This window comes from Protomyctophum bolini, assembly GCF_963924005.1.
Source record: "Protomyctophum bolini genome assembly, chromosome: 11".
Taxonomy (NCBI): Eukaryota; Metazoa; Chordata; class Actinopteri; order Myctophiformes; family Myctophidae; genus Protomyctophum; species Protomyctophum bolini.
In genome coordinates, this window is record NC_137872.1 from 10,143,348 (window position 1) to 10,166,583 (window position 23,236).

General features: G+C 43.2%; 1 pseudogene across 1 annotated transcript in view; it reads right to left on the minus strand.

The window, feature by feature from the left end:
- Positions 1-3,731: 3,731 nt before the first annotated feature.
- The window catches only part of LOC308324794 (voltage-gated potassium channel KCNC1-like), a 72,123-nt pseudogene continuing 52,618 nt past the window's right edge, over positions 3,732-23,236 (minus strand). The window contains exon 6 of the transcript XR_013966222.1: positions 3,732-3,901. The product of XR_013966222.1 is annotated as a voltage-gated potassium channel KCNC1-like (transcript). The remainder of the gene's footprint in view (positions 3,902-23,236) is intronic.

The window sequence follows — 23,236 nt, forward strand, 5'->3', positions numbered from 1 at the left end:
GGACTCGACCTGTACAAGCCCAGACCTATGGCGCCAAACCTGAGCATAGGTTTCTTCTCCCCATATAAACGCTGCCAAAGTCTCTCACCTTCCACCTCACCCAGGTGGCAGGAGGCTTCTCTTCTCTCAATAGCGGATTCATGAGGGCATGACTAAGAAAATTTAATCTCAGTGGGAAACATATCTCTGATGTTGTGCAAAACAACAGGAAGGCCATTACTATAAAAAGGAATTCCTGAGCTCCCGGTGAGATGCCATTATCTCTGAGATTATAGCCGGACAGAGAGAATAGTTCTTTCCACACTTTTTAGTTGTTTATTATTCCTTTCGTGGTGACCATATCTATAGCTTTTTCTTTGGCCTTAATGCAAATCAAAGGGAAATGATTTTCTGCCCTCTCAACATTTCATCGCTTTCTGATGGGAGGAGAAGCCGCATGAGAGGGATGTGGGAAAAAAGAAAAAAACCTTTATATTTGAACAGAAGTACAGTGTTGTCTGTTGAGAACACAACAGTAAATACCTTATTAACTTGGGCAGATTAAGAGACAAAGGTATGAATTAAAATAAAACAGAAAACATTTTCTGAAAAACAAAATGCAAACCCTTGAAGCAGGAGAGAATAATTTTGCCCTAGTTTTCTTTCTTTCTTTTGTTTTGTATAGGTGCATCTTAGTACAGAGGAAGATAAACATCTGGGTGTACACATACACACACGCACACGCACACATACACACACACACACACACACACACACACACACACACACACACACACACACACACACACACACGCACACGCACACGCACAGTCGCACACGCACAGTCGCACACGCTCAGTCCTCCAAATGTGCAGTGGGTATACACACGTACAACACATCTCAACAGAAATACCTCCTGATACAAATACATGAGCATTTATATACATTGCATATTTCTATTTCTGCATGTTGCCTGTGTTTGTTTGTCTCTTCTGTGAGTGTTGTGGCACTGGGTGGGTGGGTGGGTGGGTGGTGGATGGATGTCGTTTTGGCGAGGTAGAGGGGTCTTCTACCAGGGGCTGTCGCTCCAGTATCCGTTGACCGTTCCCCCTACTGTGTCAGTGAGTGGCCGAGCCAAGAGGAAAGAAAGATGGACGGAGGGAAGGGAGGAGAGGGGAGGGGAGGAAAGGGGGAGGGGGGAGCAGCAGGGTGATAAATAGGGTAAAAAGAGAGAAGCCAAAACAGGGAAAGAAAACTAAAGTTGCCGTTGGCTGCTGAGTCACACAGGAGTACATGAGGGTGGTGAGATGGACACAGGTCAGACCTGGCGACGGCGCTCGTCACCTTTCTGTCTCAGCTGCAAGGACAAAACTATTTGACGGCACAGCAATTCAATCCCCCGCCCCCTTCTCTAGAAAGATAAAAGAATGAATAAACAAACTGGACTGTTCCATTTCCCAAAGGGTGAAGCTATTGTTTGGACCTTGCAGCTTGGCCATTTAACGAATCCAGGTGAAAACAGATGAAGTGATGAGGCGAGGTGACGTAACACACCCGGAGTGCTGTGGCTACAATACACAATAATGCTTTGCACAAAACACAGTCCCATCTCCAGTCCACATCACATTTCCCGGGCACCACGAAGCTCGGGATAAGGTCAAAGTTCATAGTTTGGGCTTGGATATGAGCATTGCTTGCAGGTTCTTGTCTACTTATTGCTGCTCTAGAGCGGGTTTACAACGTGTGTGTGTGTCATGCACCTGTGCACGAGTGCCCTCCCAGCATTAGCTTGGCTATACAGCTAGCTACCCAACTATAAGCCAGGTTGCACAACAAGTCTACGCTAGTTAACACAGAGCCCTCTGACTACTTTCTAATTCCTGATTGCATGAATATTACATCAGTGTTTCTCAAACTATGTCATTTCAAGGGCCCCATAACTCTGAGGGTGTACAAATGGACATTTGTACAGTCCCATAAGAGGATCTGTTCAGACCCATAGAATAAGGACCCATTTAGGAACCATTCAATCTCTTCAATTTAGCGCCCTTGCTGAGGGACCCTGGACCCCAATTTGAGAACCACTGAATTAGATGCCCTGGGCATCTCATGAGTAACAACCCCTCTTCCTCAAAGCCCCATCACCCACCCTGCAATCCCCTTAACAGATACATATAGATACCAACGTCCATGCGCATAAGTACATATTATTACCACTTAATATAAAAAATATAATATATATATATATTTTTTCTTCCTGTAGTTGGGTGTGCCGTAAATGTAGGCTTAATTCTAGCATGTTATTTCTTCTTTGAAGCGGTTATTATCAAAGCATTTGCTGATGTTTCCTGTTCTGCAGAAAGACAGGCGGTCTGTAGTATTGCACTAAAAGCCTGAGAACCAGGAATATAGCTGGAGGGATTTATACACGTGGTTACCTGGCACTGGTATAATAGAATATTCATTAATAATTATGATCATTATGAATGTTATTGTATTGTCCCTGTCCCCCATTTGTTTTCATACATGCCTGTCTAAAGGGATACATTCTGACTCAAAGCATGTTGCTGTATATGTGGGGTAATGCATGTAACACATTCACAAGCACGTGTGTGCAAAGTAGGTGTGTGCGTGTGCGTGTGTGTTGAAACTAACTAAACCCGAACCTTTTTATTTATTTGATCCATTATGTGTATATATAGTTTATGAGCACTTTTTTCATAAGGAAATCATGCATGACGGTTTGAGAGTGTACTGAATGTACTTGTATCGATGTATGACACGTGTGTGTGTGTGTGTGTGTGTGTGTGTGTGTGTGTGTGTGTGTGTGTGTTGTGCGTACGCAATTACGTGCGCACACACGCGTGTGTGTGTAACAAGCAATGCATTTGAGGCTTAACATGTGTTAAGGGACAAGTGTCTTATGTCGTATGTTAACTATCAGTCTGAAGTGCGTGTGCATTAGACTCACAGACAAGAAGCAGCACAGGATGACGAAGACGTCGACTACACTAAACTATCATTTTATCCTCAACTATGAACCTATACTCATTCGTTGTTAGTAAGGCAAGTGTGTGAGTAGATGTGTGTGTGTGGTTGTAGATGTGCACACTTATGACAAATGTGTGGGAGTACGGGAGAATGTGTGTGTGTGTGTGTGTTTGACTGTGTGTGTGTGTGTGTTATACTTTTGTGTGGTACGTGAAGTGAAAACCATTATTAGCAGTGTGAAAGTATCTATTCAGAGCTTATTTTGGTATAGATTTACACTATTCTGCAATTCAGCTGGGTTCACTTCGGATCAAATAGCCTCCAGTTCCCCTTCCTCACTAGAAAACATCAGCAAAAATATACATTCGTGATCACTGATGGTTGGACGATAGACAGATAGAATGTCCCTGTCTTTAAGAAAATCTGTGTTTATATTGTTGTTGTTGTTGTTGTTGTTGCCGTTGACATCACTGACATTCCAATCTTTTCTCCTTTCTGGCAGAACACGGCATAAGTAATGCTTGCTGTTGTCAGTACTGTTTCGTTGTCGTTGTTTTTGCTGTTGTTTTCGCTTCTCAGTTCAACTTCCAGGCTAAGCCCGATTCACACTCCGTCGCACGCTGAGAACAGCCGACCGACGAGCCGCGACACACCGCACGCTCGTCCCCCCGGCTATCCTCGGCCACGCTCCACGCACCGTCGCGCGACGGCGCACGAATTGGGCTTTAACAAAAGGGCAGGGGTGGGAGACGGTTGTTTTGCTACAAGATGGAGGGAATGGGGGAGTGACATCGCCTGAGGCCCGGAGGCTCGAACGGCTCGAAGGTGGCGTTGGTGATGGGGGTGAGGCGCAGCGCGGCACCGGTCATGCCCGAGATGTTATTCAGACTGCGGGACTTCTCATAGCGAGCCTTTTGGTAGACCGGAGCGACTGTGACATGGAGATGGACGCGCCCACACAGAGAGGGAAAGGTTACAAACAGGGTTAGGACATGTCATGTCACGATGAGATGGTTGATATACAGAGTATGAGGTGACAGTGTATGTATGACATGCAGTTATGTATGTGTGTGTGTGTTTGCCGTCATGAATGGATAAGATGGTTAAGGTGTGTTACATGTTGTAGTAGATGAAAAAGGAGGCAAGCATTTTTTTAGGGTTCGCAATGTGTGTTTACACACATTTTGGGCATGAAGATATTATATATATATATAATTATATATATATATTTGGATGACAATGATGATATGTAGTAGTTATGTTATGTAATGTTATGTTATGAGTTAACAGCATTGTGAGTTAGAGGTAGCAAAAACAGACCATTTGTTACAGTCAAAAGCATTTGTAAAAACAAAGAAATTATAATAATAGTATAATAAAAAAATAAACCAACAGCCAAAACCAAGTCAAACATTACACACCAAAGGAGGAAATTGGATCAGGGACAGACAGACAAATGGATGGACGGACAGACAGACAGACAGACGGACAGATGGATGTCCAGATGGATGGGTGGACAGACAAACAGAGACAGGACAAAAACCGGAATATGGGTTATGAAAATCAGTCATCACAAGAACTTTAACTTAAAAATCAAGAAGTCAGTTATAAGCCTGATTTATACTTCTTCACACGACGGAGTCGCGTGGACACAGATACATTTAGCATCGGCGCGTGACTCCACCGTACGAGGGACAGTATAGATGAAGCATTAGTCCCAGTGTGCAAGAGGGGAGGGTGTGGGTGTGGGGAGCTGAGTCCAGTGGATCGGTACAAAAATACCCAAATATGTCATCAAAGATCAAACAGTAGAGTAAAAGTAAAATTACGATCTTCTTTAGCGTATTGCATTTCTTGACTTTCGTACAGAAGTGCCTAATCTTTGTGCATATCCACTGGACCGCGTGGGCTGGAGTTCCCAAAAATGACATAAGCAGCGGTAAGACTAGACTAAGTAAGAAGATAAGTCAGGCTTAGATCCATTCAAGGTCAATGGAATCAGGTGCATCATGGCTCTCAGCACCAAAAAGAGGTTTTGGGAAACTCAAACCCGGGTGGGTAAATCATCTGTAGCTGTGCGACTCACTTAAAGTTAGATGAATAAAATGGTAATTAGTAATTGTAGTAGTGCATACTGTAAATGCAATAGCAGATATGCATTGTACATAAGTAAAATGTAATCACAGTTGCTACAATAACATGATGTGCTCAGCATTCAGATGTTTTAGCCAGACTACAGTAAAATCATTGTCCCATTACAGACGGACAGAAAGACGGGCAGACAGACAGATACACAGACAGACAGACCGATAGACAGACAGATAGACCGATAGACAGACAGATAGATAGATAGATAGACAGACAGATAGATAGATAGACAGATAGATAGACAGACAAAGTTGAATCTCCAGAACATTAAAATAGTAACTACAGTTTGGACCTGGTGAAGTTATCAGTATCGTGGCTTGTTTCATTAGGAATAATATTTTGCAGAAACTGTCAATAGCGTGTGTGTGTGTGTATGTATGTGTGTGTGTGTGTGTGTGTGTGTGTGTGTGTGTGTGTGTGTGTGTGTGTGTGTGTGTGTGTGTGTATGTATGTGTGTGTGTGTGTGTGTGTGTGTGTGTGTGTGTGTGTGTGTGTCTCTGTGTGCGCACGCTCATGCTGAGATCTTCACGAAGCCAAACTGTGTCTGATTGTCTTCCCCTACGCATCCACTTCCTGCATCCTCCTCAGCTCCTCTTCTCCAGCTTCCATTCATCATCCCTCGCTTCTCTCAGCATCATTCAGAATCTCCCCTCTCTTTGCTCCTCATCTTTCGTCTGCCCATACTAACTTCACTGGGGCATCATCAGGCATTTAGTGAGGACCCCAAAACAATGTTTTGCAGCTAATCTGAATGTCTACAAAGATTAAGAGAAAATAAATGTCTTTGTTAAAGACTTGATGATGGTGATGGTGTGATATCATGTCTCTGGGATAAAGGGGTTCAAAGTCACTCCCGAATCATAAGTAATATAATATTTATCAGGGGCATAGGCATAGTTATATAAACCACAGCCCGGCCCCGACTATTCATTTAAATGGAAGCTGCTCACTAGCGTTTGAAGCATCCGGAAGAATGCTCTACTTCTGCTCTATTTTCTCCATTTTCTCCATTTTCTCCAAAATGTGCGTGCTCTTTTGCTCGTGCTACCGCCTGCCTGCAGTTCCAGCTTTGGCCAGTAGGGTTGGGCAGCTTCAACGTTTCCCAGCCGCTCTGGGGGCTTGGGCCTATAGGTCTAGGACATTCCCTTTGTTTCAGAAAATATGGCAGTGTAGTTTGTGTCAAAAAACAACTAATGAGTTAATTGCGTCAATTTTAAACCTACTACATTTTAGAAGAAGCTAAACTGAACTTAATGAGTGGTATTCTTTTGAGTTAACCTTGAACTATAAACGGTTATATCAGTTTGATGAACACCGTTCTTACTTCTTTTTGCAATGTTTATTGAGCTGTCAGCTGGTGAATACGAAATGGTTATGTTTAGCAACATAAGCATACATTATTTAAGACCAAAACTTTATGAGCACTATACCTGGCCGTCACACAATGCAAACCAGTGCTCCTGTCAAAAACAAGATCAATGTGTGTTGTTGTGTAGCCAACATGCCGTCCCTCGAAACAACAACCACAACAACAAGAAAAACATAAGAGGGAGGACAGGCGCTTAAAATATTAATACCTATGTATTATTTACTGAGGTGAAAACTGACTGCAGCTGAAAGACAAGTGTGATTGCTCTTTTATAGACAAGAACATGAGAGGGTTAAAGGACAGCTGGAGATAGTTTCATATTATTCTGAGTGGATTGGTTGGTACCCAAAAATGGGTTGTGAGACGCTCTGATGATGGGCAATATTAAGGAACAATCATTGTGTTAAATCAATTGTGTTAATGTCCTGTATTGGGCATCTTGATGATCGGGTCATTCCAATGGTACCAGTGCTAAACGGCTGGGATTGACTGTTCTATCTTTTACTTATATATACTGTACGTTACAGTGGCCCCTAACTGTGGCTACGATATGGATGTCAGTTGGTTTTCCTCTTTCTAAGCTTTCAGTTCAAGGTAGTTGAGGAGGCAGGAAAAGGAACACGTAGTGGAGTATATGGGAAGTCAGACAAACAGACAAGTAATCGACTCTGGGTTTCCTGAAAGCATCTTAGCAATGACAAAATTACTTTAATTGAATTTGCCCTGCACAATCCGTGAAAACGATGACGTTGTTTTTAGCAGTATGATTCTGTTTGCAACCATTTCATTTAAATGGAATAAAGTTGTCCCCAGAGCTAAGGTGCTTTGGCGGAACCCAATCCATTCAAACACATACACATACACAAACACAAGACTCAAATTGAGTGGCATCTTAAGAGTATAGGAGAGATAATCAAGTGCTGTGTTTTTTGGAGGAGAAAAGACATATTTGATAAGGTTATGAGATCCTACTTTGAGACTCCAGCAGACCCAGGAGGTTACAGTGAGACTGGGTGTGTACGTTTTCAAAATGACTTGAAGTGCAGTTTGAGACAGCAGACATCTTGTGTGACTTCTCAGAACTACGTGTCTTTAACCCTAACCGTACCCCCCCCCCCCCACCCCAAAATAAAAATAAAAACACAAAAAAAACTTAACGAAAATAACATAACCCTGACACGCAGTAAAATCCTGATTGTCCATTTAGCTTAAAAACTAAACAGAGGATTTTTACTGTGCAGTCACATACAATAACTAAGGTTATACAAAATGTGTATTATAAAACAGTTTAGGGTTAGAAATGTGTGCAATGTTAATGTTTCTCTGGATTCATACCGTTTTGGAACAGATCTCTTAACATGTTAAGACATATTACTACATATTGTTGGGGAAAAGAACTCAAGATGTGTGAAGCATCAAAGAACACTTTACGAGAGTAAACCATCCTTTCTAGAAGGATGCAGCAGTAGCTGTCTCCCTCCTGGTGACAGACTCTTAACATCTACACCAACACGTGTCCAGGGTGAAGCTATACACTCCAACCCTGACCAGGGATGGCTTTTCAAACTTTTCATATACCACCAATGACCCAACTTGAACTACATAAGCCCTGTTGGAGGCAGCGACGGAAAGACCGTGAATAGTTTTGAAACATGATTGTGCACATTTTTTGAAAAATGTTGAATAATTGGAAAAAACTAGAAAAGTGTGCTACTATGAATGAATGCAGATCCCCGATTCCCCACCAGGCCAGGTTCGGAAGGCAGTCTTAGCCAATTGGAATGGAAATCTGCAAAGTCTGACTGAGTAGTAGCAAACGAAACAGATGTAAGTAACTTGATGGGGGCTTATATGAGGATTATGAGGTTATATTATATTATATGAGGGCTTATATGAGGAGTTGCATCATGATGATCCAAGGAATATTTAAAGTTCAAGAGTTATAGGCCAAAACGTGAAGCGTATAGCACCACCATGAGGCCAATTTGAAACATTTGGTTGAGAGGAGGTTGTTCCTTGGCCTACTGGCAGTGTGTGTGCAAAGTTTCATGGCAATAGGACTCTGCGTTCCTGATCCGTGGCATTTTGTACAAAACAGGCCCCCCTCCCGCCATACTTTGAAAGCCAATCATAGTGCAGGGAATCTGAAAAAGCTGACTCGTACATCATGATCACAATGACCACAGAGATGATGTGTATACAGTCAATTTGCCCAAAATAGGGTTGCCAGGGTTTATGTGGTTATAAGGACAACATCATATATATTTTGTTACATGTGGGACTCTTGTTTAAATAAGAATGCTTAATACAGCAGCACATAAGAGCGTCTTTAAAAGCACAATTGAATACCTAAATCAGTTTGACCTCCTTTTGTCCTATTGGAAACTATAGTTTCTGGCATAATTGCAGTTGTAAAATCGCAGTCAAATGTTTCAGTTTATGCCTAAGCAAAACAGACACATGTAAAAACTCATGTTGCCCATTGGTCATTAGTGGGAGAATTTGCAAACCTGATCCCTCTTTAACCCTTTACACACCATCATCACAGCAGTTACGACAACAAACACCAACAGATCAATGCCTACACAGCACAACCAACACATAATACATCAACACTTTAGTACACGGCTGTATCAAGTGTTTAAAAAAAAAGGTTTCTCAAGGAGAAATCATTCTCTCCTTGAGAGAATGATCTGGGATCAGGTTAAATTCTGCGTAAATGAAGTTTGACCTTTGGAATGAAGTGCTGATCACAACACCGACATCCAAAGGGGCAAACTGTGCCGACACACATTTGCATTGTGGGAGAATTCCCATACAATATTTAGTCTGGAACTGGGATAGATGGCAGGTCAGTTTGATTCAGAGTCAGAGACAGTGTTTTGAGGCATTTCAGATGAGTAATATTACCAGGCATTTGATAAAATTTCGTTTTTCTAAGTCATATTTTTGCAAAATTCAACTCATCTGATTTGCTATTGTCCAAGAGCATTTGCCGAGGAGTCCGTATTACCCATCTGACCTCAAACCTCCACTGTGAAACATGGAGGGACTGTTGGTCAAGCACTGACTCTTTTTCCACAATCATTTTTAATAACCAACTCTTCAGGAATAAATAACAGTCATTTTCTCATCTGGAACTGAGACGCTAGAAGTTGAAGGGATTTGACAAAGTGCATTTGGCCATTTCTCTTCACAGATAGAGTACATGCTGCTACCATTGCTCTGTGGTTTCATTCTAGACTATTTATACTGGTGAAACGGAGGAGAAAATGATGATGGAGACCCAATGGAATCCATGTCAAACTGCAAACAAGACCAACTGAAGATCACTGCCTCATTCTTGTCATAATCATTAGAGTTAGATATAATTGTGCAATCAACAACTTTGCTTAATAAACCAACTTTGGTTTCAAGCAGTGATCAAAGTGGTCGTTTTTTTTTTTGGTTGACTTTCTATTAGGGATGCACAATTACATTATAAGTGACTTACTCTGTTGAGGTATATGTCAGAAAAAGTTCATATATTATAAGTGAATATGAGTTTTTCTCCACTATAGCATAGTTTGCACTTTAAAGAAAAACCAAAGGAAATAGAGAAACAGTACAGGACAGGCAGACTGTATGTATAATGTAGCAGTAGGGTGTTTGCTCTGCAGTGCAGTACAGTAGGGTGGCTGTTCTGCTGTGCTGATAGGCTCAAGCTTTGCTGCTACGACTGACGTGAGCCAATGAGAACGTCTCTCTTGGCAACAGACGTACAGAACTCAGGAGGCATTCTGGGTACTGGGCACTATAGCGACAGATCTGGGTCACCGCTCAGGAAGGACCTGGTCGTTCAAGGTTCAGTATTTGTGTGTGTGTTGATATCACTATATCATTTATAGCACTTTCAGATTTGTTTATGTAAAGCATATTATAAAATAAATATAATATGTTATCATTATTATTGTTATTATTATTATTATTATTATATTGTAAGACTGTCAAATATTGATTGTCGTGCGTTCTCTTCTTGTACACGTGTCCAATTTCACTTATTTCACTCCTTCAAAAATCCAATCAAAAATAGCAGATCTACAAGCTGTCATTTTGACGAATCTTGAAAGTAAAAGTGAAAGTGGTTAAATGTGTCTGTGATCCATCGGAACCAAACGGTAACAGTTTTGGACACTCAACAGTGGCGATATCCTAATTATGTGGACAGACTTTGCATGTCTCGTGTGTGTGTGTGTCTATGTCTGTGTGTACGCGCGTGTGAGTACGTTGCATACTAGAATGCCTGTCTAGGCCTGACATGTAAAGTATATGTACACGCGTGTACACTTTGCACTTGGAGCTGATATATCATTACTCAACCATACACACGTAGACAGATTGTGCGCGTTTGTCCATTTGTGAATACGTTTGCATGTTTGCCGCATAACAACATGCGTTCCCCTCCATTCAAATGACCGTTGCTTTGCAATGTCAAACCTTGTAACCTCCAGAGTCAATCAGAGGCACTGCAGCTCTTAGCAGATTGGAACACACACACACACAGTCACAGTCACACACACACACACACACACGCTCACGCACACACACACACACAGTCACACACACACACACACACACACACACACACAGACACAGACACAGACACACACGCTCACGCACACACACACACACACACACACACACACACACACGCGCGCACGCACGCACACGCACGCACGCACACGCACACACACACACACAGAGCGTCAGAGTGATTAATTTGGGATCAATAATATCTTTTGCTTAAGGGATGTCCTTGTCTTACATTAATGTTGTTTAAACAGTGAGCCTTTATACAATGCAAAACGTGCATAGAGAACCCTATAATATACCCTTTCAGAGTTAAATTAGCATGCAGGACACTTGCGTAGACACATCACATAATCCTACCTCTGCAGTTCTACTCTCACAAAGTCCTATGAGTATAGTTTCACATTTACATTGAAGGCAATTAACTGACACTCTTCTCTGACGAGGAGACGAGTATAGGAAAGGATCCAAGGACATTAAGTGATAAGATGCAGGGGCCATTACAGGGATTGAACATTAAAGTAAAGAAAGTAAAGAAAAACGAGAACTCAGCCGGGGCCATTGTGACCAAATTCGCACGGCAGCCTCTTTGCTCTTACGCAATGCTCGCACAAAGTGCTTCAATGCGTGCGTTACACTCACCAATTCGCACAGATGGCGGAGGCAATCATGCATTGAATGCACTTTAGAGTTTTTTGACCGCCTTGCTCAGGGACACTTCGACGCGAAGGCAGAAGGAGTAAAGGGATCGAGCCAGGAACCTTCCATTTGCTGTACGGACGCTCTACCTGCAGAGTTACTGCCACCTCTCCGCACCCACCCAGGTTTCCCCAGTTAAATTTATATATTCAGAATCTTTGGTGCACAACACAATACGCATGTATAACCCCCATTATTTACTGCACATATAGAGATGTGTCTTCTGGGGATGTTTGCACCTTACTATCAAAGTCAGTATTAGCTATCCTAAATTATTGTTTAAAACAACTAAATGTGAGGAAGTTACATTAGTAAGTGATATAATACATTGTATAATAATAAATTATACATGTATCTTTACCATAGCATGTACCCAGAAGGCCCCCTGTTCATTACAGGTAAACAAAAAAAAGAGAGAGAGAGAGAGAGAGAGAGAGAGAGAGAGAGACAGAGAGATTTAGAGAGAGCTAGAAAGAGAGAGAAATACATGTAATTAATAATTAGGAGAGCAAGCTATGGGTTAACATTTTGAGCTCTATGTCGTTTATTAAATTGCACACGCACACACACACACACACACACACACACACACACACACACGCACACACACCAACATAAAGAAACAAAGATGAGCAACACAAATTACGTCTTATAGCTATAGTCTCCCGGCTTTAGAATCCGTGGCTACTTTCAGCCTTTCAGCAGGCTCCATACAATCACAGATACTGCACATGTCCACGTATGGCTCATACAAGGCGAGCATACATAAGGGTGTGTCTGGAGGGGATGACTGATTATTGCATAATAATAAGTTACCATGTGTACACACCTGTATGTCACATGTCTACAACCGTATACACATGTGTGTCACATTGTCTATAATCCTGTACTGTACACATGTGTGTCACATGGTCTATAATCTTGTACTGTACACATGTGTGTCACACTGTCTATAATCTTGTACTGTACACATGCATGTCAGGTCAGGTCAGATCGCCGTCTTCTAATCCAACAAAGGGCTAAGTGAGCAAGAATCAATGTATTAAGGAGCTCTTATAGGGAGAGAGGAACTGAATCAGGCAGAACAACTCTCTGTTACACCCTTAACACCCGTATCAGGGTAATGTTAAAGGGATAACAAGTAAGATAAAGATTGTCTTGGGCTATACTTTTTTCTGTAAGAGCTCTAGTTAGCAAACTTAATCATCTTAATATTCGTATATGCGTATTGTTTAGCATTTGTATCATGGGCCAGCAGCTGAGGATTGCAGCAGCTCCCAGGCGTGAAGCAAGGTGTGGCTGTGTGAACATAAAAGAGCATGTTTGCTTAGCAAACCTTTGCTAGTTTAACACACTATTACATACTAAAAGGGTTCTGCTCAGCAGAGAACATATCATATACACAGGTTCTGAAAACAGGCCAGAGTGTTGCTCACCTAGTCAGATCCCACCTTTGTCAAACAAGGGTTTCATGCTTGTATTGCATTGCAGGTCCAAAACCCTTGTCAAACGGTGTTGTCAAGAGGTCAAAATGATCAAGTTGTGATCAGTTTGAGATGGGAAACATACATGTTGCTGAAAATGTCCTTTTGCCTAATCTGGGACTATGGGTCTGGGATTTGAAGCGATAGTAGTATGACTGGTTCAACATGCACCTCTCTTTGATCAGGGACCCATTTCAAGAGTCAATGCCAAAAGCCGCAACCTTCTGTCAAAGAATAAGGCATGCGTGAGCAATCACAGCCACTGACAATGCATTCGAAAAGGAGAAAGGCCATCAAGGAATTTTTAGGGGTTCTTCAGATTACCATAATATTACCACCATTAGAGGAACCCAGATGATGGTTCTTTGAGGAACCCCTTCGGAAAAAGTGTTGAATGTGTACATGAACGCATGCATATTACCCCGGCGCACATCCCTAATATCTACAGTAGACTTTCTTGCAAAAACTGCAAATAAAAATGAAACTGCATGAAGTCTTTATAACTTTAAGGTTCGAACAGGAACCTTCAGGGAAATGGGGAAGCTACAAGCTCCTTTTTTTGGCGCCCTGTGGATCTTTAGAAGCACCAATGAACCCCTAGTTTGCGGCGTGTAGGGCCTGAGTGTGCAGCGAGCGATCGTTTGCAGCAGTATGGCTGTTTGCTGCGTGCTGTCGTGGCGACTGTTGGTACGTACCTCGGCCCCGGTCAGACTTTAGTAACGCAACGCAGGGGGAGGGACTGAGGAGGGTAGCCTACAGATGGAATGGAATACACCAGTGTTAGTACATGGGGGAAGGAGGAGAGGGGTGGGGAGGGGAGGAGGAGAAAGGGAGGAACTGGGAGAGGACAGAAGAGGTGGGGTATGAAGGAATAGGAACAAATATATATGAGAGAGAGAGAGAGAGAGAGAGAGATAGAGAGAGTGTGTGTAGGGGTGCAACAGTTAATTGAACTAATCGATTGAATAAAAAAAAAAAAATTTTTTCATGAACACAAAAAAATGTAGAACTACAAGACACTAAATTCATTATACTATATTATTATAATGATAAAAAAGGTTGATTTAAGTGGTTGATCAGACCAATCGATATAGTCAATCAATTAGAATGTTTTTCACGTTTATATATTAAAACAACTTCTTAAAAAAAACTGGGTTTTAGGGTTAGGGTTATTATAATTGCTCTGAAAATATTGAATAGTTGCAGCCCTATGTGACCGGTGTCCCTCAGAAACCATCTAACTTCCCAAAAGCCATCCTTCCAGAGAACGGAGGCAATCCGTCACTGTCTTTCAAATGGTGACATTTCATTCAGGAACTATAGCTGGAACTATAGCTATAGCTGGAGTGCTCTTTAGAATGTTAGAGAGGCAGGGGCTGAAATTCCCTAATAGGGCACTTTTGGCCAAAAATATAAAAAAATGCGGATCTACAAGCTCTCAACGACTCGCGCTGCGATGCATGACGACATGGATTTCTACACATTAGGACAAATACTTTCAGCGCAAAATGTTGCGTTCACGTTCAGGAGAGTTTGGAAATATAGGCAATTCTCCTGCTGCTGGTGGCATGAAAAAGGGGCATTTGCCTTTCTTTCACCATGCTGCATTCATTGTCTGGAGAGGGCAGTTGTTTTTTTGCAGATGGGTAAAAAGGGCAGGGGATCAATCAAGCCCCCTTTGGTATCTATGTGTGCACGTGCCTGGATGAGGTTTCTTTAGGACGCCGGCACATCTGAGGTTAGAGGAAGATGGCAGGACGGAGAATAGAGGTGGGGGGGGGGGGGGGGGGGGGGGGGCATGCACAACATGGGGACAAAGGCAAATATTGTCCCGACAACAAACCATGCAGTCACGGTGTGTTTATGAAAAAATAATATATATATATATGGTACACCAACATTATTCTGTGATGGGGATACAAAGAGATTCGTGACCTTATTTTGTTACTTAAAGCAACGTGCATATTTGTTAGTGGAAAATAATCAATATTTGCAAACAATGACACTTGAAAATGTAATAATAATAATAATAATATAATATACATGAACATTGCACACAATGCAGTACAGTTGTATAGACACCCATACATATATACAGTACAGCACAGATAATGTATATATGTGACATAGCCCATTCATTTAGAATTAGAAGAGGAGGAGAGGGGGGGGGGGGATACTGAGGTCAGCTTAACACGCTCGCACGCACGCACGCACAAGCACACGCACACGCATGCTCGCACGCACGCACACACACACACACACACACACACACACACACACACACACACACACACACACACACACACACAGTTGATTTATTGGAGAGGAAAGGTAGAACAGTGGGGAAGAAAAAAGAGGAGAGAATATGACAAAGTGACAAAGGCCATCATTGAGATGAAAAGAGAGAGAGAGAGATGGAGAGAGAGAGAGAGTGGGAGGAAGAGAAGAAAGGAGGACAGAGATAATGTGAAGGAGAGAAGGTGAAAGGGAGTGGACAAGGAAAGGACATACAGTAGGAGAGAAGGGTAGATATCTATTCATCATTTATTTTAAAACACACTACTGCTATGTCATTTTAAAGCCTACAGTATATATATAGATATAGCCTATGTGATATATATATCACATATACATATACACAAATATATATATATATATATATTACGGTATAGCGGTGTGCCGGTGTCGCATGCAGAATGAGTGCTTTGAAGAGGAATACAGTAAGTGATCACGACACGTTTTACCTCATGGTTATTATTACTGCTATCGCAAGGTCCCGTTAGGACTATAGTCTTTCAAAACCGACGTAAAAAGAAGAACAGAATGAAGGGGTTAACTGTAAAGGATTTAATCTCCCAAAATGAAGAGGAAAAACCCAGAGAGTTAAACCTGAAAGAGCATAAAACCCAACCTTAACGCAGTTTAACATCTGACCTCCCGATGCCTTCAATTGAAAGAAATAAAGGCTTCATTAATTAACATCACCATAGTGAATTAACGTCAATACATTGTTAATTAACGCATTTGTTGATTTAAGAGGTTTCAATCGCACAGCAACACGCTGATGTCGGTGTCCTTTTTCTCTCTCTCTGTTTCTCTGTATTTCACATTTGCACACCTTTGCACTGCATGCTGTTGTGATGGTCTTTTCTTGGGGTCTAAGGGAGAGGCTGCCGTGTGTTTGTGTGATGAAGGGCCTGCAGAGCCCTTTGTGGCTTTAACAGTGATTTAACCCATTCAGCTTGTAGATCTGCTCATTTAGAAAAATCGTGAAAATGTGGTGCAAATCTTTTAATATGTATTCTTTCAGAGTGAACGTTTTAATATTTCATATTTGCTTCTGGGAGGTCCCTGGAACTACATATTTTCAGATGGGGGTCCGCAGCCAAATACAGATCATTCTGGGGGTCCTTGACATGAAGATGTTTGAGCACCACTGACATACAGTAGAAACATGATTTAGAGGAAGTCCTCCAAAATGGGTTTAAAGGCCATACAAATTAAACTTTGAGTTTGAGTTGAGTGATCACACAATGGAAAGGTATAGCCAACATTCCATTATCATCTGGGTCACAGTATAATGCTGTAACATCAGGCCACAATCGCTGTGGAAAACGTGCGCTCAAAATGTCCAGAGGACTGGGTTCCAACTTCCAATGGTTGACGTCAGAGCAGAGGTCTGTGTCTGTCCAAGCAGGGCAGGCACAAACCTGTCATTGTCTAGACATGTTTGAGTGCAAAGACAACATACAAAAATATCTAATGAAGAGCCCGCTCTCATTTACGCAAAACAATAAAAATTAAATTAAAAAAAACGTCTGTGATTGTATTAACTACAGTGCACAATGCACTATACCAGTGGTTCCCAAACTTTTTCATGTCAAGGACCCCCAAATTGAAACTCATTAGCCTGCGGACCCCCCATTTGAAAATATATGCCAGGGACCCCATAAGACTAAGAGAACATTTTTACGGCTCTAGCAGTGATTCTCAACCCGTCTAATTTCAAGGACTCCCCAGTTTGACATGCATTAGTCTACGGACCCCCATTTAATGGCATTTCCATCTCTGGTCTGGGACCCCCAATTTATATTGTAAAATCAACTAACTCTGAGAGTGTACAAATTGTAAGAGCTACAGACCCATAAGGGTCCATTTGGTTCCTAATAACTATCATTTAGCTGGGGACCCCCTGGGGGACCCCTGAAGGACCCCTGGGGGACCACCTGGTCAAACAAACGACATTGCATCCCTCCAAACACTTGGGGTTTTACGGTGCGCGGTAGAACAGATAGGTCGAGTGGAACACAACGTCATTCGCGAGTAAAAGCAATGGTGAGACGAGGGAACGCTCATCTGCCATTTGATGCATTGCATATTCAAACTCTCTTCATATTTAGATTTCCGTGACCCAAAACAATTGATCGGTTTACACTTTTGCCTCCATCGACTGCATGGGCCGCCCGCACTGACCGCAGCGCGGTGGGCCGGCCGGCTCAATTGTATTTGTAGCCATGGCAACGTTGGTCCAGGAAGCACAACGCTAGCGCTACCCGATAGGTCTCCGGGGGGGTCCTGGACCACCGTCAGCGTCAAACCCCATTCTAAAGATCATCGATCTGAACGACCGACCACTCAGAACGCAAGAGAGAGAGAGAGAGAGAGAGAGAGGGCAGATACAATAAACAGATAGATTAAAAGACAGACAGACAGACAGACAGACAGACAGACAGACAGACAGACAGACAGACAGACAGACAGACAGACAGACAGACAGACAGACAGATTGATAAGTAGCTGGATAGACAGCAGAGAGTGTGTGTGTGTGTGTGTGTGTGTGTGTGTGTGTGTGTGTGTGTGTGTGTGTGTGTGTGTGTGTGTGTGCGTGCGTGCGTGCGTGTTTGTGCGTTATGGTGCAGTATATCTCTTTTCATCAATGATGCTCTTAGTGAGTCAGTCAGTGAGGTCTAACAGCTCTCTGTCAATGGAGACAATCAATTACCTATCCACTGAAAGAGAGGGAGGGACAGACAGACAGACAGACAGACAGACAGACAGACAGACAGACAGACAGACAGACAGACAGACAGACAGACAGACAGACAGACAGACAGACAGACAGACAGACAGACAGAGAGAGAGAGCGAGAGAGAGAGAGAGAGAGAGAGAGAGACGAGTTTGTTTCTTTTATTTCCTCCGACGTGGCTGGAAACTAAAGCAGAGCCAGTGGTGCATCGTATCGTAATGCATTGCAGAGGGCTTCTGCTTGCCTTTGGAACAAATGCAGTCCATGCAGGAGGAGGGCGCAGTGTGCCGTCTTGGCCACCGGGAGGCTCTAGAAACACTGCACCAACAAGGCTCACGCAACTACCCAGCTATGAAAGTACCTCTGCAGATCTTTTGAGCAGTCAGTCAGTGCACTGCGTCCACGTGAGGCACGCGTTCTTATACACTTCACTTCCCTTTAGTCTTTAATCACTCATACTGAAGACGGCGGGATTACCGCTGGAAAGGGCTGTGGTGGAGGACTGTGGGACTCACTCAGCAGGCCTGCATGAGGCTGTGGTGGAGGACTGTGGGACTCACTCAGCAGGCCTGCATGAGGCTGTGGTGGACGACTATGGGACTCACTCAGCAGGCCTGCATGAGGCTGTGGTGGAGGACTATGGGACTCACTCAGCAGGCCTGCATGAGGCTGTGGTGGAGGACTGTGGGACTCACTCAGCAGGCCTGCATGAGGCTGTGGTGGAGGACTATGGGACTCACTCAGCAGGCCTGCATGAGGCTGTGGTGGAGGACTGTGGGACTCACTCAGCAGGCCTGCATGAGGCTGTGGTGGAGGACTATGGGACTCACTCAGCAGGCCTGCATGAGGCTGTGGTGGAGGACGGTGGGACTCACTCAGCAGGCCTGCATGAGGCTGTGGTGGAGGACGGTGGGACTCACTCAGCAGGCCTGCATGAGGCTGTGGTGGAGGACTATGGGACTCACTCAGCAGGCCTGCATGAGGCTGCAAAAGTGCAGGATTGAGTAAAGCAGGAGTCAGGCTTCAGTCTCTGATGCATTTTGTTGCCATCGGGCAATAATCTCGTAAAAGCAGATCTACAAGCTCACACCGCACCACGATGCGACACATTTTCAATATTTTAAATATAATGATTTAAAAAAAAGGAATGATTTCATCTCTCTGCCCACGAAAGATTTGAGGAAGTGGCAGGGAGACCTTTCGCGGCTCTCTTCAAGATATTAGTGTCTTAACTCTTAACTGCTTAAAACCTATAGCATCCCTACTCGGGAACATTTGCCACGCTTAGCAGGTTTACAAGTTTGTAGATTGTCTATTTTCCAGGAGATTTGGTCTAGTGGGGGGAAAAAAAGAGTGGTACAGACGGAGGTCAACTAAGAATTAGTTTAGTAAGTGTAGACTATAGACTGGGTTAGTGGTTAAACGTATTGGTGTCAGTGTGTCAACGTGCAGAACCCCTGCATTGCTGCAGCTCTGCCTACACAGTAAAAAAAAACGGAGTATTGATTCAACTTTAAAAATGAACCCTTGAAGTGTATTTTTACACTCTCAGAGTTAAATCAATGCATCCAGCAGCATCTACAGAAGGATCATAATTATAGAAAGCGGGTGAAATGTCACACTCAGCTACTTTTACATGACTCCGTCCATTTGATATTTCCTATTGACTATAACCATGTCCTACTGTACATTTACAGTGTGTCTGGCAATCGTTCCGTCGTGAACATTCTCAGCCTTTTGATTGATTGGATTTTTGACTGGATATGACTAAACTCAAACGTCTCCAAGTGACCAATATGCACACAACTGAGACCCCTATATCAGAATGGTTAGGTTTTGCAGTCTACAAAATAAGAGCAGCTTGTAGGCTACCGAATTCCTATCTCGATGTCGCCACTATAGTCAGCCACCATCACCACAGAGGGCCTGCCTCTGACCTCATCCCCTTTACGTCTATATAGGGTGCATTCCTTGATATTCTACTGTAGCAGTGAACGCAACGGGCCCACTGTGAGCCGGTTCGGCACATACTCAGTTAATTACCAACAAGACAGTGAAACGTCCCCAAGACAAAGATATTTTAGCCTTATGCTAATTTCAGTACAACATCTATACTGTAGCCAGTATAGATGGGTGCTATATTATTTACACGAATATATTGGTTTTGTTTGGTGTACAGCTGTGTATTTGCAAGTTACGTGTTAACTGAGTCTTGCCTGGTGAAGGTTTTGTGCAAACAAAAGTAAACATCCACATATCAGGTGCTGTGTGTCCCTCACCCTAGAGCAGTACTGCTCAAAGTGCAGGGACAGAGAGCGTTCCAAATGGACCCTTACAGGTCCATTTGGTACGCTGTGAGCTCCTAGAGCTTCTATTTTTGTCTTAATTTCCTCCCCCGTCATACATATGGAGTCCGGGCTTCAAGGGGTTAAACATATTTTGATGCTATATTAAGTCATTTAGCTGGAACCCCCTCAGGGACCCCTCGAGGGGTTCCCGGACCTCACTTTGACAACTACTGCTTTAGAGAAGTGGGATTCATTATGTAATCAAGACACACTAATCCTTGACCCAAAATGCTTTGATGCGCCAGTCCCAGAATGCATTGTTCTCCTCGTTCCTTAGCAACAGTGGGGACAAGAAATGAGGGAAAAGGGAAGAGAGAGGAAGAGGGATAACAAATTTGAGTGAAATGGAGAAAGAGAGAGGGAAATATTTGAGGCCAACGGTGTGTGTGTGTGTGTGTGTGTGTGTGTGTGTGTGTGTGTGTGTGTGTGAGTGAGAAAGAGAGAGAGAGAGAGAGAGAGAGAGAGAGAGAGAGAGAGAGAGAGAGAGAGAGAGAGCAGCAGGGGGTCACGACGAAACTCAATTTAAAGCTGCTAAAGGAAAAACACGATGATAACAGATAATATCACACAATGTTAATTAATGGTAAATGAACCAAACCCACACTCATACTCACACATCCAACAGCCTCATACACTTATACGATAGATAGATAGATAGATAGATAGATAGATAGATAGATAGATAGATAGATAGATAGATAGATAGATAGATAGATAGATAGATAGATAGATAGATAGATAGATAGAACAAAACAGAAACAGTGAAAGAGGCAAGAGAGAAAGTCCAGTGCACCACCTTGCAACCCGTTGACCTCTTGTGACCTTTGCTGTCTATCACCCAAGAGGTCAAAGTGGAAAGTGGTTGAGGACATTTGGAGGGTGGGGGTGGGGGTGGGGTTGGGGTTGGGGGGGGTGGCCATGCTGAACGTTTTTTCCTACAACCTTTGTCGTCATTCATGTTTTCTTCTTTTCAAAGCAGAATGTCTATCTTAGCTACAGTATAGCCCCCACAGCAGCCGGGGGCAGGGTATAGTAATATAGGACACAGCGAAAAGGTCACAACACAAAGCGACGGTGGAGAAATGCTTCAGACTAAATGCTGCACGTCTTTCGTTCCCCCTCTCCTCTGATGATGGCTGTCCGGTAACGGCAGCCACACCGACCGGTAATTGGCCCTGTCCAACCGAGGGCATGTCAGTGATAGTGTCAACGGGATGAGAGGAAGGAAAGAGGAGAAGTCTCACGCAAGGATTTTGGACGAGAGCCCTTGTTGCACTTTAAAAGCAAAATGCCGCCGCGGCCATTTTGAAGTGGTGCCAGTTGGAGGTATACGTGGTGCAGCAGGAGACCTGGCAGCAGCTTTTTGTCATCGTCTTGCCAGCCTCCAAAACACAATATTTTGTGAAAGGCCAAAAACAAGGCTTTTTTTTCAGAGATATTGGGTAAACCGTGCTGTCCAGGCCCTGCCGTGCCGATTGCAGGATTTTGGGCTTTTAGAGTGCAGAGAGTCTCCCAGTACAGCAGACACAGTGCCACCACTATATATATACAGCCCCCACAGCCTTCCCAACCTGTTTGTTACTTACCTGTGTGTGTTTGTGAGATGTCTGAATTAAATGTTATACCTGTTACAGAATGAATTTCGTACATGTTTCTCTCAGACTGCCTGTCTGTCTGTCTGTCTGTTTGTCTATTTGCTTGCAGTTCTGTCTGTTCGTTACACTTAAATACCCACTCATTCCCTTTTGCACCGTTAACATCTTTAACATCTTAGTAGTAGTCATACGCAGTAATAGCAGTCAGGCTAGCTAAAGCATTACACCTCCAAAGCCAGTCAGAGTTCCAGCCCAGCCGCAGAGTGCTACACATGAGTCAGACTCTGTTCAGTTAAACCAAAGCCAAATCCTTTTAATTACGTTGAAAGTTTTGGAAACTTTTTTTTTTCCGCAACCCGTTCCAACCAGATGAGTCTGCACTTTTTTTTTTTGAAGCGATCGCATTTAGCTAAATTGTTCCACGTAGAAGAGAGCCAAACAAATCTGATAAAAGTATAGCGGCCGATGTCAAAACGTCTCGCTCAGAGCCAAGTCTGCTCGTTAGAAGAGCTGACACCACGTCAGCGCGGCAGTGTGTGTGTGTGTGTGTGTGTGTGTGTGTGTGTGTGTGAGAGAGCTCCTCTGTGGGCGGCGCCGTAAACAATGACCTGAGGCTCAGTTCCAGATGAAAAAAAATTATAATTCAAACTGACTGACCAACCAGCAAACCAGCTCTCACTTGACTGGCAGGGCAACACACCAACCAGTGTTAAGCCAGCCAACTTTCACTCTGGCACCAGTTCACCACAAACTAACACACGTCTCCAAACTTTTCATTCAATTCAATTACATTTTTTACTTTGGTTGTTGCTTTTTTTTTGTCCTCGTTACAAGACGTCTCCAAATCCACCCAAAACTGAAACTCTGCCGTGTCATTTTTTTTAAACGTACGGCTTTTGGACTGCAATTTACAAGCAGGACGTGAACACCTTTAACCACTTGAACCCCAGTGGGAACACAACAATTGCAGGTCTACACGCTCGCATCGCTCACGTTGAGAGCTTGTAGATCGGCAATCCGTGGCGACG